Source organism: Oncorhynchus masou, chromosome 18, assembly GCF_036934945.1.
Source record: "Oncorhynchus masou masou isolate Uvic2021 chromosome 18, UVic_Omas_1.1, whole genome shotgun sequence".
Lineage (NCBI taxonomy): Eukaryota > Metazoa > Chordata > Actinopteri > Salmoniformes > Salmonidae > Oncorhynchus > Oncorhynchus masou.
The window spans coordinates 19,195,961-19,212,872 of record NC_088229.1 but is presented as its reverse complement, the minus strand read 5'-3'; the positions used below and the strand labels follow the sequence as shown (position 1 = coordinate 19,212,872).

Genomic DNA, 16,912 nt, shown 5'->3' with positions numbered 1-16,912 from the left:
GTACAAAATGCTTGACTTTAACTAAAAGGTGTATAATGAAGATTAATTATGCAGAAATAAACTTCAGATGTGAGGAATTGCAAGTGACTAATTTGCAATGTCTACTTTTTTGATAGGCGTTAGAGGATGTATTATTTGCATTAGATACCCAAGTGACTAGTGTTGGATGCACAAGTGATAAAATATCTCTTTCCCACAAAGCAAAAGTCCTCTGATGTCATTGAACTAAAATCTATGAGGAAGCTCCCAGTTAAAGCAGCACATCTGTTGTGAGAAACAAAAAACAATCTGGAAAACATCATCCCTTTCTTTCCACTGTGATGCAATGTTATACTCAACCAAGTTAATTTCCTTTGGCCCTGCTACACCTTGCAGTCCATGATACACTGTCTAATACAACATACCGTAATTTATCGCCACATTTGTTGTAATGCAGCCTATATGATGTCCACTGCTTTGATCGCATATGCACAGTCCAATGTGTATTGTGCCTTACTTGCTCTAAGGAAATATGGATCATTTTAAAACTACTTTAGCCTAATATGGACAATTATTTTATGCAGTATACTCTTAGAAATCACCTTCACCACAATCAAGTAAAACTGAAAAACTGAATCAGTGAATCGGTATAGACCTAAATTCCCCAAATATATAGAACACAGGGAGACTATGAACAGCACTGTTCTCTGTTCCACAGAGGGTAGAGCTTCCTTCAAACCAAGCTTTCTATCATTGGGTTAGTACGCCCCCTTCTGTACTAATGACCATTCTACAGTTTTGTAAGGGTTTAAATATGTTGTTATTGCAAAGGGAAACTGAACGAAAGTTGATTTCATTTGCCTCATGACCTGTTTTCCTTATTAGTTCATTAGTCTATGGACAGGTAGACCTATTGTTTTATAGGGCAGTAGGCCTAGAATACTCTACTGTCATTGCACTTCAAAATCTTTGAAAAACACGTCTTGAGTATTACATTTTAACGTGACAGTTCCAAATGTTTGTGAATATGCGTCAAAAGCATGTGATTCCGACAACGCAGTATTACGTTTTTGTACAGTGGCCAATCGAACATCGGGGGTGTGTGAGAGGGCGTGGTTTGAATGTGGCGCTCTGGAAAATTCGACGGATTATCAGGTTAAAAGCAAACGTCTTGAAATAAATGATGAAGGGACCAATGCCAGGAATACAACTCTAGTAGTGTCGCACTTTATTGTTCAGAATGTTCGCAGGACATGCTACTGAGGAGATGGGCCATAGGTGAGTCCTTTCTGCCCAAGTGGTGGGATAGGGCTTGGATCATTACACACCACCGTTGCTTCAGTCTACTGTCATTGTCAACATCCCAGGATATAACAGGTGAAATTGTAAATATATAATCAGGAAATACTTTTAGGTTGCAATCGAAAATGTTTGTGTAACTTTTCTAAAGGTTTCAGGCAGTTCATGTTTCTGATATTGTATTAATGTTAATAGAAATCCTCAGTGTTGCCATGTAGGATATGGGGCTATGGGGTTTTAAAACAGTTGTTATGAATTTTCTTACACTATGAATAATCTTAAAGTGTCAGCCCAATAGGCTAATGCATAAAATGTATAATCCCTAGTAAAAGTGATCGTATTACCTGGGAATAGGGCATCAAATTGAAGGCAAGGTGATGGGGAGGGTACCATAACAGTAAAAAAATGATGCTGCGGAGGAGAGAGGGCTTGACACTGTCAAAGGAGGATGTTGCGCAGTTCTATTTACCTGCGTGTCTGTCTCTCTGTGCGTATTTTATGACGCTGGGTACGGAGTGGTATGGCAAGTTTGGTTATATTTACAAGGATGTACCATTGGTAGTGTATATGTAATGTAATATATAGGATATACAGACATAAATTATTGTTGATATTAATAATGTCATCCTCTAAATAAAATACGTAATTCTGCTTTCTTTGACTAAACTAATGTTTACCCAAGTAGGCCTTTTGATGGATTACATGATTATTGAAAGTAGGATGAGATGCGCACTTTGTATTTCTGATGTAAACAAACCCCCAAACCATTACACTTCCTGGACGGTGGGTGTCGCTGTTTTGCAGTTTAGATAAACATACATAATCCTTCATTTTCAATACTGAATGTGGACACTGGACGTTATCGTCTCATCATCGATGTATATGTGATCTTCCCACCTGAGATTATTTTACCTTTTCATGAAAAAAAGAGATCGATAGGCGGTGCTTATACAAGTGTGTAAAGGAAATGTGTTTCCTGCATATCCCACTCCCCCCAAGACCAGTGGTGGATCTAGACCATTTCTACAAGGGAACCAAGCTGGGGCCAGTTGCACTGTTAGAGGGGCCAGTTACATTAGAAGTTATTGCTGCAAGCATTAGCAAGCAAAATACCATGTTCATAATGCAGATGCATGTGGTACGATACTGTTGTGTTCCGCCTAAAGCCGTCCCTCTAGAAAATGTGTGGGTTGAATTAGTTTTCCACATTGCCACTGTCTAATAACGGATGTAAAAAAAAGAACGATAGCAAAAATTTGTTATGTAAAAATGATTTTATACTCCACATTTAGGGGGGCCACAAGGGGTCCAAAATTGTTGTCACAGGGGCACTGGTGCAATTAGGGTTAAGTGCGTTGCTTAAATGCAAATTGATAGATTTTTGCAAATTTACCGATTTTATTATTATTTTTTCACCAAAATCAGTGCAGAAATTTAAATTAGCAACCGTTCAATTACTGGCTTAACGCGCTAACTGCTTGGCTACCTGCCGCACTAGGCTAGGTGACCTGCCGCTTGACTAGTGAAACATTACAGCAGTATTCTGATTGGAGTTCAATAAAATGTGTGATGTTTATTTTCCCTCCACAGGTTATGTCCGGTCAGGTTTATGAGAATGGCTGGCACCATGTGGGAAAGAATGACCAGGACTCTCTTGACTTCAAGGCCTTCAAACCTCAACAGTAAAAAGTGACTGCAGTGGATGGTGATCTTATTATCTCAGTTATACAGATATCTCTTTAATTGTGTGCATGTTGGAGGGTTCAATCAATTACATTTATTGAACTCAGGATCTGAGTGCCTGAGACTGCTGCGCCACACGGGAGCCCAAGTAACATAACTATGTAGGTCTAGGCTAGATCATCAATCTACTCATATTGTCATTGGATGTATAGGGAGTTTGTGTTTACTGTGCAAGAATGTAGACGTCTGGAGCTGCATAGGCTATGTCCTGATATGAAGTGGTGGACAAAGTTTGTTGGATAAGTTTTCATCCACGTACCTTTACATTTCTTATTTTTCAGTAGAACAAAGGTGAAACATCGATGGGGCCAAAATAAGGTGAGTAGTATACACAACACCTAACAAATAGAACACCTATGATAGTAATATACACATTTCTAAGAGTGCCACAAACTGCTGAGCCATATGGTGTTAGATTTCAGGGATGGATGGCGAAGGCTTCTTCCCATACAGCCACAACAACAGCAGTGAGCAGGCATACAGACCAGACCAGGGCACTTACCTTGCCAGAGAGAGAGATTAGGGTTTAGGAAGTGGAGCAGGACATTGAGATGACATGGCTAAATTTAACGCAGTGCCCAGTGAATGATGGGTATAAATCGCTGACAGAAAGGATTCCAGCTCCAGGTTGCATGCATCTTTAGTGACTGCATGTCACTGAGAACACTGTCAACACAACACAGCACATCACTCAATGCACTGTCAATACAACACTGCACATCACTGAGAACACTGTCAAGGCAACACTGCACATCACTGGAAGCACTGTCAATACAACACTGCACATCACTGAGAACACTGTCAACACAACACTGCACATCACTGGAAGCACTGTCAATACAACACTGCACATCACTGGAAGCACTGTCAATACAACACTGCACATCACTGGAAGCACTGTCAAGGCAACACTGCACATCACTGAGAACACTGTCAAGGCAACACTGCACATCACTGGAAGCACTGTCAAGGCAACACTGCACGTCATCGTCAATATAACACAAATCTGTCTTTTCTTTATACAGTGACTAGTTTAAATTGTGCATACTGGGCATACTCATGCATACTGGGCATTCATTGCACACAAATTGCCACCAGCTGTCTATGATGCAAATATGGGATGACCTGTATAGGATTTGCCTTATATATTGGTATGACAATAAAGAAATAGGAACATTCATGTGTTATAGGCATTACCACATTAAATGAATCTTCCATTACAATTGATTGAGATTATAGTTCTTACTGCACTACGCTCACTGCATATGTATTGCATTGATTTGATCTTGGTGCAGGTAGTACATTATATACCAGTAGCAGGGGGAGGAACCTGGACCTGGCTTCAACCTGGTAATCCCTCACACCATTGGCCTCCTGCTTCTGTTCCAAGTGTTACGTTGTGCTGTGTTGTTTAGTCTGTGTATCTACTGACTGAGAGGAGACCAGATCTCTGATCAGTACTCCTGCATGTACCATGTCTCCTCAGAGAACACATTAGCCTAGACTGTACCATGGTAAATAATAGTTTTAAACTAGTAAAAACTGACTTCTTCCGGACAAAATAGATCCTGGAGGTTCAGACTTACTCGTTAACCAATTTTTTGTTGTCTCATGGGTTTAATAATCAACACATACAACTCCCATGATGCTCTGTGGCATAACCCCAATACAACTTAATACACAACACCATGTCTCCTCAGAGAACACATGCCTTTGATCAGACCGATCCCTTACATCACCTTGCTGCTGGTGGAGAGTAAGAGGCAGCACTGAGAGAAAGCTCATTCTTTACCAATAGTCTCCTTCCCTGCCCACCCGGGTAAGCTGAACCCAAAGAGTGAATGCTGAAGTGAACGCTCTCTCTGTCTCTTTCCCTCTCTTTCTCTCTCTCTTTCGGTCTCTCTGAACCTGTGTCAATGCAACATACTTTATGTCCTACAATGTAATTATCATGTTATTACTGTATCATCTTCCTCCAAGCAATTTGATTCCAAGGTTGCTTATTTAATGCATAATTCAGCCCAGTTGTGTTGGAGTGGTTCTGCTCAAGCGTGAAGGAAATCAACTTACTTTACACGAATCGGTCTGTAAGACAAAGCTTCCATTTACAGCCCAGGTATTAAAAGTATGTTTCTAATCCGCGAGCACTGTACACAGACATGATGTGGTTTGCCTTGTGGTGTGTAGCTTAACCTAATGACGGTTCTCCAGCCCTGCCTATGTCTGGTGCTAAGTGGTTGTAATGCTACAGCCATAGCTAACACCAGCACACACAGACACAGACTCACACACACACACACTATCATGCGAGACCCAGATGCAGAGACACAGGAGGCAGATGGTTGGAGTCTTACAATATTTATTAATCCAATAGGGGAAGGCAAGAGAAGGGTCGTGGTCAGGCAAAACAGTCAAAACCAGTTCAGAGTCCAAAGGGTACGGAAGGGTAGGCAGAATTAAGGTCAAGCCAGGCAGGATGATCAGGCAGGCAGGAAAGAAGCCCAGAGTCAGGCAGGGGTCAAAACTAGGACTAGCGAAAAGAGAATAGCAAAAGGAATACGGGAAAAACACGCTGGTTGACTTGTCTAACATACAAGACAAACTGGCACACAGAGACAGGAAACACAGGGGTAAATACACTGGCACAGAGAGACAGTAAACACAGGGATAAATACACTGGCACAGAGAGACAGGAAACACAGGGGTAAATACACTGGCACAGAGAGACAGGAAACACAGGGGTAAATACACTGGCACAGAGAGACAGGAAACACAGGGGTAAATACACTGGCACAGAGAGACAGGAAACACAGGGGTAAATACACTGGCACAGAGAGACAGGAAACACAGGGGTAAATACACTGGCACAGAGAGACAGTAAACACAGGGATAAATACACTGGCACAGAGAGACAGGAAACACAGGGGTAAATACCCTGGCACAGAGAGACAGGAAACACAGGGGTAAATACACTGGCACAGAGAGACAGGAAACACAGGGGTAAATACACTGGCACAGAGAGACAGGAAACACAGGGGTAAATACACTGGCACAGAGAGACAGGAAACACAGGGGTAAATACACTGGCACAGAGCGACAGGAAACACAGGGATAAATACACTGGCACAGAGAGACAGGAAACACAGGGGTAAATACACTGGCACAGAGAGACAGGAAACACAGGGATAAGTACCCCGGCACAGAGAGACAGGAAACACAGGGGTAAATACACTGGCACAGAGAGACAGGAAACACAGGGATAAGTACCCCGGCACAGAGAGACAGGAAACACAGGGGTAAATACACTGGCACAGAGAGACAGGAAACACAGGGGTAAATACACTGTCACAGAGAGACAGGAAACACAGGGGTAAATACACTGGCACAGAGAGACAGGAAACACAGGGGTAAATACACTGGCACAGAGCGACAGGAAACACAGGGGTAAATACACTGGCACAGAGAGACAGGAAACACAGGGGTAAATACACTGGCACAGAGAGACAGGAAACACAGGGGTAAATACACTGGCACAGAGCGACAGGAAACACAGGGATAAATACACTGGCACAGAGAGACAGGAAACACAGGGGTAAATACACTGGCACAGAGAGACAGGAAACACAGGGATAAGTACCCCGGCACAGAGAGACAGGAAACACAGGGGTAAATACACTGGCACAGAGAGACAGGAAACACAGGGATAAGTACCCCGGCACAGAGAGACAGGAAACACAGGGGTAAATACACTGGCACAGAGAGACAGGAAACACAGGGGTAAATACACTGGCACAGAGAGACAGGAAACACAGGGGTAAATACCCTGGCACAGAGAGACAGGAAACACAGGGGTAAATACACTGGCACAGAGAGACAGTAAACCCAGGGATAAATACACTGGCACAGAGAGACAGGAAACACAGGGGTAAATACACTGGCACAGAGAGACAGGAAACACAGGGGTAAATACACTGGCACAGAGAGACAGGAAACACAGGGGTAAATATGTTTCTGTATGTTCCTTCCATGGGCTGTTGTGGTGTTCCTTCCATGGGCTCATTGCTTGGTCAGCTAGCTTGGAGCATCATGAAACAGTATATAGTGGATCATGATGGAATCACAAGTTCATTCTTATGATGTTGTGTTACAAAAATCACAACCAACTTGTTGTTTTATCTTTCTTCAGAACCTCTTCCGAGTACTGTTTGGAATTGTCAAGTGCTGGATAAGGTATGTGGACTCTATTAAACCCAATATATCTTGAAATTCCCTCTATGTAAATTATTAACTGAAACAAAACAGACTATTTGAAGACATCAACACAACCCTTTTAAAGGTACACTACATCCCAGACTTGATATAAACTTAGTTATTCACAAATCCTGACATTTAATCCTAGTAAAAATTTCCTGTCTTAGGTCAGTTAGAATCACCGCTTTATTTTAAGAATGTGAAATGTCAGAATAATAGAGAGAATTATTTATTTCAGCTTTTATTTCTTTCATCACATTCCCAGTGGGTCAGAAGTTTACATACACTCAATTAGTATTTGGCAGCATTGCCTTTAAATTGTTTAACTTGGGTCAAATGTTTCGGGTAGCCTTCCGCAAGCTTCCCACAATAAGCTGGGTGAATTTTCGCCCATTCCTCCTGACAGAGCTGGTGTAACTTAGGTTTGTAGGCCTCCTTGCTCGCACACGCTTTTTCAGTTCTGCCCACATATTTTCTATAGGATTGAGGTCAGGGCTTTGTGATGGTCACTCCAATACCTTGACTTTGTTGTCCTTAAGCCATTTTGCCACAACTTTGGAAGTATGCTTGGGGTTACTGTCCATTTGGAAGACCCATTTGCAACCAAGCTTTAACTTCCAGACTGATGTCTTGATGTTGCTTCAATATATCCACATTATTTTCCGTCCTCATGATGATTTTGTGAAGTGTTCCAGTCCCTCCTGCAGCAAAGCACCCCCACAACATGATGTTGCCACCCCCGTGCTTCACGGATGGGATGGTGTTCTTCAGCTTGCAAGCCTCCCCTTTTTCCTCCAAACATAACGATGAACATTATGGCCAAACAGTTCTATTTTTGTTTCATCAGTCTAGAGGACATTTCTCCAAAAAGTACAATCTTTGTCCACATGTGCAGTTGCAAACCCTAGTCTGGCTTTTTTATGGTGGTTCTGGAGCAGTGGCTTCTTCCTTGTTGAGCGGCCTTTCAGGTTATGTCAATATAGGACTCATTTTACTGTGGATATAGATACTTTTGTACCTGTTTCCTCCAGCATCTTCACAAGGTCCTTTGCTGTTGTTCTGGGATTGATTTGCACTTTTCGCACCAAAGTACGTTCATCTCTAGGAGACAGAACGCGTCTCTTTCCTGTGCGGTATGACGGCTGCATGGTCCCATGGTGTTTATACTTGCGTACTATTGTTTGTACAGATGAACATGGTACCTTCAGGCATTTGGAAATTGCTCCCAAGGATGAACCAGACTTCTGAATGTCTACAATTATTTTTCTGAGGTCTTGGCTGATTTCTTTTTATTTTCCCATGATGTCAAGCAAAGAGGCACTGAGTTTGAAGGTAGGTCTTGAAATACATCCACAGGTACACCTCCAATTGACTCAAATGATGTCAATTAGCCAAACAGAAGCTTCTAAAGCCATGATATTTTCTGGAATTTTCCAGCAGTTTAAAAGGGCACAGTCAATTTAGTGTATGTAAACTTCTGACCTACTGGAATTATGATACAGTGAAATAATCTGTTTGTAAACAAAATTACTTGTGTCATGCACAAGTCCTATCCGACTTGCCAAAACTATAGTTTGTTAACAAGAAATTTGTGGAGTGGTTGAAAAACGCGTTTTAATGACTCCAACCTAAGTGTATATAAACTTCCGACTTCAAATGTACATTATTTCATACTGTAAATGTAATCAATCAGTCAATGTATTTGTTAATCTTCTAATCCAGTAATTGTATGCATATGATTCAATTTGTAATAGGTTATTCTCTAACTGTTTTCACAATGTTGACATGTTTTTATGTTGGTTTGTAAAAGAGAGGTAGGTGCTACAGTGTGACTTGTAACACTCCTTATCTTATCCAGGGCGGTACTGTGGGCAGCCTCAGAACATAACAGGAAATGCATGATGAAATAGTGACTACATGACCAAAAGTATGTGGACACCTGCTCGTCGAACATCTCATACCAAAATCATGGGCATTAATATAGAGTTTGTCCCCCCCCCTTTTGCTGCTTTAACAGCCTCAGCTCTCCTGGGAAGACTTTTCACTAGATGTTGGAATATTAGTGAGGTCGGTCACTGGCGTTGGGCGATTAGGCCTGGCTCACAGTCGGTGTTCCAATTCATCCCAAAGGTGTTCGATAGGGTTGAGGTCAGGGCTCTGTGCAGGCCAGCCAATTTCTTCCACACCAATCTCAACACACCATTTTTGTATGGGCTTTGCTTTGTGCACGGGGGCAATGTCATGCTGAAACAGGAAAGGGCCTTCCCCAAACTGTTGCCACAAAGTTGGAAGCACAGAATCGTCAAGAATGTCATTGTATGCTGTAGCGTTAAGATTTCCCTTCAGTGGAACTAAGGGGCCTAGCCCGAACCATAAAAAACTGTCCCAGACCATTATTCTTCCTCCACCAAGCTTTACAGTTGGCACTATGCATTTGGGGCAGGAAGTGTTCTCCTGGCATCTGCCAATCCCAAATTTGTCCATCGGACTGCCAGATGATGAAGCATGATTCATCACTCCAGAAAATGCATTTCCACTGCTCCAGACGTCCACTTCACAATAACAGCACTTACAGTTGACCGGGGCAGCTCTAGATGTCCACTTCACAATAACAGCACTTACAGTTGAACGGGCAGCTCTAGACGTCCACTTCACAATAACAGCACTTACAGTTGACCGGGCAGCTCTAGACGTCCACTTCACATAACAGCACTTACAGTTGACCGGGCAGCTCTAGACGTCCACTTCACAATAACAGCACGTTACAGTTGACCCACTTCACAATAACAGGGGCATCTCTAGACGTCCACTTCACAATAACAGCACTTACAGTTGACCGGGGCAGCTCTAGACGTCCATTTCACAATAACAGCACTTACAGTTGACCGGGGCAGCTCTAGACATCCACTTCACAATAACAGCACTTACAGTTGACTGGGCAGCTCTAGACGTCCACTTCACAATAACAGCACTTACAGTTGACCGGGGGCAGCTCAGCTCTAACAGCACGTCCACTTTCACAATAACAGCACTTACAGTTGACCGGGCAGCTCTAGACGTCCACTTCACAATAACAGCACTTACAGTTGACCGGGCAGCTCTAGACGTCCACTTCACATAACAGCACTTACAGTTGACCGGGGCAGCTCTAGACGTCCACTTCACAATAACAGCACTTACAGTTGACCGGGCAGCTCTAGACGTCCACTTCACAATAACAGCACTTACAGTTGACCGGGGCAGCTCTAGACGTCCACTTCACAATAACAGCACTTACAGTTGACCGGGCAGCTCTAGACGTCCACTTCACAATAACAGCACTTACAGTTGACCGGGCAGCTCTAGACGTCCACTTCACAATAACAGCACTTACAGTTGACCGGGGAAGCTCTAGCAGTGCAGAAATTTGATGAACTGACTTGTTGGAAAGGTGACATGCTATGAAGGTGCCATGTTGAAAGTCACTGAGCTCTTCAGTACAGGCCATTCTACTGCCAATGTTTGTCTATGGAGGTTGCATGGTTGTATGCTCGATTGTATACACCTGTCAGCAACGGGTGTGGCTGAAATAGCCCGAATCCACTAATTTGAAAGTGTGTCCACATACTTTTGTATATATAGTGTAGTCATGTTCATTTGACAGTCTCTGGTGCCATCGTTGTCATCACACAGACTCATCTCTGCACAATGCTATAGACTTGCACAGAAAATGTAGGGTTGATGTTTATTCCTACAGACTGAAGAATGAAAAAGAATTAGAATCAGAGACACAATATAGAAATAGAATCACATAGAAGTCCTATTTCTGTGGATACAAATAGATTGTCTGGCTACAATCCATATGGATTCCCTTTTATACAACACCAGACAATGAATTCAAGTCCAGCCCCTAGCCAGGAAATGTTTAAAAAGACAAGTAGTTATGTAACTGACAAAACCCTCTGGATGATGTGCCTTTAAGACTAGTGGCTAGTCAGGTGACCAAGGAGAGGAGGCTCGGCTCCGTCAGCTCAGCTCACAGCCAGGCAGAGAGCGAGAGAGAAACCTGAGGAAAGACCGATGATGGAGGAGAGGAAGAGAGAGACAGAAAATAGGGAGCGAGACCCAATTAAATGGGGCCACAGGATCCGTCACGGTCAGAGAGAAAGGGGTGTACAGAGTGGGAAGTGGCAAACTGGTAGCAAGGTCCCTTTAACTGCAGCCCTGTGCTCAGCTGTTTGTGTGGCTGCCAGCAGTATGTTGGTGGGTCAAGTTCTTTAAGAAGCTGCTGCATGTGTTTTGTGTATAGCCACAACAGTGGCAGCTGAGAAAGCCCAGAGAATTAGTGCTGCGTCATACCACACTCTATTTATATTTCTCGATCGATCGTGAGACCTTGTGGCAATCTCTTTCTGTGTGTGGTCTGATCTGTTGGCGTATATCTGTATCAGTGCAAACTAGCTGAAAATAGAGAGAGAGAGAGAGAGAGTGTATATGCGTGTTTGAGTCAGGCAGGGAGTAAGGGAGGGAGGCAGTCACAGATATAGAGATTTTGGATTAGTTGCTACGTCACTTTTTCATGTCGGGGGGGGACGACAGAATCTAAGATAACAGAAGCCCAGAGTCATCTGGTTTTTTCTACCTGAGAGTTGGAAGCAATGGTTACGCGAGAACCTCTGCCTCTTCGGCCTCATCCGTAGAGCTTATTACCAGCTTCTCCCTCAGCCTCTACATCTGTATAATAGTTCATCTGGAATCGCAGAGAAGACTTCCAACATCGATGCTGAAGATGAGACAGTTCGTTTGTGTGGGTGTTTAGATTGACATTGATTATGAGGTCGGAGTAGAGGGTGGGAAGGGGTTAACAAAAGAACGTTCCGGAAGGTTCTTATTATCGAGACGAAGCGCATTGGGGAGCGTATTCTAGGAATTATCGAGGTAATCGAATATGGTTATTATATGGTTACATATATACCAATAAGTGATTACATAAATCATTATGTAGATATATATATATCTATGTGTGTGTAATACGTGTTGTCTGCCCTTATATAAAACCGCATAGTAACAGGTATGGAGGTATGGAGCTGGTTCGGCTGTATTATAATGTCATCATAGGATACCTTTTCTCCCATAGTACCTGCTATTGCGTATATGGTCCAAACCAGGCAATAACATTTGTTGATATTGCTACGCAGCATATTTGTCTGTTACTTGTTGTGATTAACTCTTCATAGGGTCGAAGGCAGGAAGAAGGATGAGAGTGAACCGGGATTGAGTAAACCAGGGATCAATCTGGGCTTATTTTGTTAATAGAGAAGCCAACAGGAGACCTATTTGAAGCCTTTATCTTGTAGCAGACCAGTATTATCATGGGATTTGTTGTCTGTCTCTAGGGCGACTGTCTGGGGTTTAGTGGAAACCCTCCCTGAGACATTGTTTCTGTGTAGTTAGTACAGACTGAAACAGAGGGGGTGTTGTTTCTGTGTAGTTAGTACAGATAGAAACAGAGGAAGTGTTGTTTCTGTGTAGTTAGTACAGACTGAAACTGAGGGGGTGTTGTTCTGTGTAGTTAGTACAGACTGAAACAGAGGGGGTGTTGTTTCTGTGTAGTTAGTACAGACTGAAACAGAGGGGGTGTTGTTCTGTGTAGTTAGTACAGACTGAAACAGAGGGGGTGTTGTTTCTGTGTAGTTAGTACAGATAGAAACAGACAGGGTGTTGTTTCTGTGTAGTTAGTACAGACTGAAACAGAGGGGGTGTTGTTCTGTGTAGTTAGTACAGACTGAAACAGAGGGGGTGTTGTTTCTGTGTAGTTAGTACAGACTGAAACAGATGGGGTGTTGTTTCTGTGTAGTTAGTACAGACTGAAACAGATGGGGTGTTGTTTCTGTGTAGTTAGTACAGACTGAAACAGATGGGGTGTTGTTTCTGTGTAGTTAGTACAGACTGAAACAGATGGGGTGTTGTTTCTGCGTTGTTAGAACAGATAGAAACAGATGGGGTGTTATTTCTGCGTAGTTAGAGTAGATAGAATCAGAGGGGGTTGTTGTTTCTGCGTTGTTAGAACAGATAGAAACAGAGGGGGTGTTGTTTCTGCGTAGTTAGTACAGACTGAAACAGAGGGGGTGTTGTTTCTGCGTAGTTAGAACAGATAGAAACAGAAGGGGTGTTGTTTCTGCGTAGTTAGAACAGATAGAAACAGAGGGGGTGTTGTTTCTGCGTAGTTGGTACAGACAGAAACAGAGATTGTGACGCAGTCATCTACTGAGCTGTACTTCTATGACAGAATGGCTCATGACTGTCCCTGTGTTATTCTCTCCCTTTCTCACTGTCTCTCTCTCTCTCTCTCTCTCTCTCTCTCTCTCTCTCTCTCTCTCTCTCTCTCTCTCTCCCTCTCGGTCTTGTTCTCTATCTCTGGATGGGAGGGAGCAGCAAATGGGGTTTAAATGTCATGGCTCGAGTTCAGAAAGAGAGAGGAACAGAGAAGAAGAGAGGGAGAAGTTGTTTACCTTGCTTTCTTGGGGACTGCACTGGCAGCTCTCCAGTTCATATGCACTAGACTTCCTAAAGCTGCTGCATCACAGGCCTGAGTGCCAGAGCTGGCTTCCCGTTGGGTGGGAGGACCTCCCCAGACTCTGCTGGCAGCACAATGCTATTGGACGAGCAGAAGGGAGCAGGTGGTGGACAGCTTCTGACTGGTGGATAAGTAGCGTTATCGTGCAGTACGTTTAAAAAACAAATGTATGTGTTCTATAGGGGTACTAATAAAATGTGTACAGTAACAGCACATGGTTTTGTTTTACATTGTTCCTTATCTACAGTAATGTAAGCTGTATGTACTGTATATTACAATGGATTATATTGTTGTTAGTCCTTGGCTGAAAGGAGCGGAAACATGAGCACTGTAGGTAAACACGTGTGTATCTGTTTACTAAGCTCCAGTAATGTCTTGTGTAATGTGTTCTCATAGTCTGATTGGTTTGCGTGTACTACATCATGTTGACATTGATCAGCCCCTGTCTTTTTCCTGTTATGCTGGAGGCCAAACACAGTCCACTTCCTGTTCTGTCTGGACGCTGCACCAATCGCTTCTCCTTCCCTTCCCAGAGGGAAGTCTATACTTACTTAGTGTTTGATTTGGTTGCTCTATTACGGTTGTGGTCCGTGAGATGGGGAGCAACCGAGGGTTCTCTGAACTGGCATTCTGTGATGTCACAAACCTGCCACATTGCCACTTTCTAAAGTGACGCAAGAACGACTGTGTTTGTCAAGGGTCTGCATTGCATCCACTACTGCTGCAGTCGGCACCTCTCTCTCCGTCTCAGAAACACACACACAAACACACTCGCATACACAAGACGAGTGTGATATACAGAAAAAACATACTGAGTTGGGCTTGCGCAAACTGCAAATCTTTAGGGTTGAGGGTTCCACAGCTCACCTGGTGTCGCCCCATGGGCGGACATTTCTTATGAATGAGGATGCAACAAGAAAGCGTTTTCCTGACAGTGTGTGGTGAAAACACACGCAGCATGTCATTAGATGGGCGCAGGGAGAAGAGACCCAAACCTCAGTGTTTGAGTGTGTCGTTTCACTTTCTTTTCTCACTAGTAGACAGTCGTGAAATTGATTTTTTCATAGATATCTATGAGCATTTTGCCATGGTGGATATGATTTTATCCTGAATGGGTGAATGTTTCTAATCTCAATTAATATTCACGTTAGGTTGTAAAAAAATATATAAACCCAACATGCAACAATTTGAACGATTTTACTGAGTTACAGTTCATATGAGGAAATCAGTCAATTGAAATGCAATTATTAGGCCCTAATCTAGGGGTTTCACATGACTGGGAATACAGATATGCATCTGTTGGTCACAGATACCTTTTTTTATTTTAAAGGCAGGGGAGTGGATCAGAAAACCAGTCAGCATCTAGTGTGACCACCATTTGCCTCATGCAGTGCGACACATTTCCTTCACACAGAGTTGATCAGGCTGTTGATTGTGGCCTGTGGAATAATGTCCCACTCCCCTTCAATGGCTGTGCGAAGTTGCTGTATATTGGGGGGAAAGGGGGATACCTAGTCAGTTGTACAACTGAATGCCTTCACCTGAAATCTGTCTTCCACATTTAACCCAACCCCTTAGAAACAGAGAGGTGTGGGGGGCTGCCTTAATCGACATCCACGTCTTTGGCGAGAACTGGTACACGCTGTCGTACATGTTGATCCAACGTCTGGGACGTTTTCAGCTTCCAGGAATTGTGTACAGATCCTTGAGACATGGGGCCGTGCATTATCATGCTGAAACATGAAGTGATGGCGACTGATGAATGGCACGACAATGGGCCTCAGGATCTCATACGGTATCTCTGAACATTAAAATTAATATCGATAGAAGGCATTTGTGTTCGTTGTTCGTAGCTTATGCCTGCACAACGTTGACATCAGCAAACTACTCGCCCACACAACGCCATACACACCACACTGTCTGCCATTTGCCCGGTACAGTTGAAACCGGGATTCATCTGTGAAGAGCACACTCTCCAGCGTGCCAGTGGCCATCGAAGGTGAGCATTTGCCCACTGAAGTCGATTACAACGCTGAAACTGCAGTCAGTGCAAGACCCTGGTGAGGATGATGGTTTCTGACAGAAATTATTCGGTTGTGCAAATCTACAGTTTCATCAGCTGTCCGGGTGACTGGTCTCAGACGATCCCGCAGTTGAAGAAGTGGGATTGTGGTCCTTGGCTGCCGTGGTGACATGTGGTCTGTGGTCGTGAGGACGGTTGGACGTACTGCCAAATTCTCTAAAACGACATTGAAGGTGGCTTATGCTAGAGAAATAAACATTCAATTATCTGGGAACAGCTCTGGTGGGCATTCCTGCATTCAGCATGCCAATTGCACACTCCCTTCTGTTGTGTGACCAAAAACACACATTTTTTAAAGTAGTCTTTTATTGTCCCCAGCACAAGGTGCACCAGTATAATGAGCATGCTGTTTAATTAGCTTATTGTCTTGGCAAAGGAGAAATGCTCACTATCAGGGATGTAAACAAATTTGTACACAACATTTGAGAGAATTTTGTTTTTGGTGCATATGGAACATTTCTGGGATCTTTTATTTAAGCTCATGAAAGATGGGACAAACACTTTACATGTTGCATTTATATTTTTGTTCAGTATAATATCACTCCTTCACATGAAACTCCCAGGCTGTTTTGATGGGGCTATTTGTTTTTTAAATGTTTACTTAACCAGGCAAGTCAGTTAAGAACAAATTCTTATTTACAATGACGGCCAACACCGGCCAAACCCAGACAACGCTGGGCCAATTGTGTGCTGCCCTATGGGACTCCCAATCACGGCCAGTTGTGATACAGCCTGGATTCAAACCAGGGTGTCCGTGTTGACGCCTCTAGCACTGAGATGTAGTGCTTTAGACCACTGCACCACCCGGGAGCCCTATAATAGTCTCTATAAAGATTAATATCCCCATAGTGTGAAAATAATCAAACGTTTGTTTAAGCTATATAAGTTGGCTTAAACATAGGTTTATTTCCTTTTGATGGTGTTTTTTCCAGGGTGAACTGGTTAGATTGATTTGTTTTTGAACATCTATTGAAGCAAAGCGGCAAGGTAGCCTAGTGGTT

General features: G+C 43.2%; 1 long non-coding RNA gene across 1 annotated transcript; it reads left to right on the top strand.

Annotated features, from left to right (window-relative positions):
- Nucleotides 1–1,082: 1,082 nt before the first annotated feature.
- On the top strand, nt 1,083–14,180 carry LOC135504146 (uncharacterized). The gene is made up of 6 exons (XR_010450082.1): nt 1,083–1,356; nt 2,869–2,983; nt 3,303–3,339; nt 4,722–4,840; nt 7,208–7,251; nt 13,687–14,180. It is a non-coding gene; the product is annotated as an uncharacterized LOC135504146 (long non-coding RNA).
- The last annotated feature ends 2,732 nt before the right edge of the window (nt 14,181–16,912 follow it).